This window comes from Halyomorpha halys, unplaced genomic scaffold, assembly GCF_000696795.3.
Source record: "Halyomorpha halys isolate HHAL.00 unplaced genomic scaffold, Hhal_1.1 Scaffold1576.1, whole genome shotgun sequence".
Classification (NCBI taxonomy): domain Eukaryota; kingdom Metazoa; phylum Arthropoda; class Insecta; order Hemiptera; family Pentatomidae; genus Halyomorpha; species Halyomorpha halys.
The window spans coordinates 16,200-17,273 of NW_027112533.1; positions in this window are offsets into that span (position 1 = coordinate 16,200).

Consider the following 1,074-nt stretch of genomic DNA (forward strand, 5'->3'; position numbering starts at 1 on the left):
ATATAGTACAAGAGCCGGGAAGAAAAAAAGGCAGTTATCTCACCCCAATTTTTGATTACTTTAATGAAAACTATGTATAATTAATAGTCTAAATTAATGAGTCTGCAAAGTAGAGGTAGGGGGGATAAAAAATGGTGGGTGTTTCAAAACCTTAAAAAACACTAATTTTTCATTCGGAACTCTATATTTTAAAAACTACCAACAACATTAAAAACCTAAGAGCTCATTATTTAAAGAAGAGTAAATTTTCTAAAATATTAGCCTTAAAAGAGCTATTTACGTCCAATAGTTCTCGAGATATAACTTTTTAAAAACATAAATTTCTTATAAATCTACCGAAAGATTAGTAGTTAGTTAATTTATTTTGAGAAATCTATATCTCAGGAACTATGGTTAGATTCTCCACATGTTTGTATCATGTTATTTTATATCTAACAGCAAATTTACTAGTTGTATATAATTAGATACAGTTGTAAATAACAATAAATAAATTAATTTTCAAAAAATTATTATTTCTATTTAGGATCTTAGATCATAGAAAAATTTTATTTTATCATATTAGGCTTTTGTTTATTTTTTAAATACAAAATTATTAATTTTTTTTCTAAAATTACCTCATTTTAGAAATAAGTTAAGCTATTAAAAAGTTGAGTTTAATATTTTTTAAAAGTCTTCATTGGTTCCAGGTTAGATGTATTCTGGTTAGCAGGTTTCCTCACACTTGGCGACAGCTTCTTCCTCTTAGTGCCATAATGTGTAAATAACTATTTTGAATAGAGTTTTTTCACTGAACATCGGTATTAATGTGGTTAGTAATGAGCACAATATTAATTTTGTTTTTATTTAGGAGCATAGATTACACAAACATTTTATTTAACATCTTGGAAGTATTTTTATATCCAAAATTATTATTTTATTTTTTTTCTAAATTTATTAAAAAATGGAGTTTCATCTTTTTAAGTCAAAACGGACAAACATTCTATTATCGATGCAAAATTCCAATTCTGAGAAATGACATGAGACAGCAAAACAAAATCGTACGTTACAATAATATAATATATGCATTACAGTATA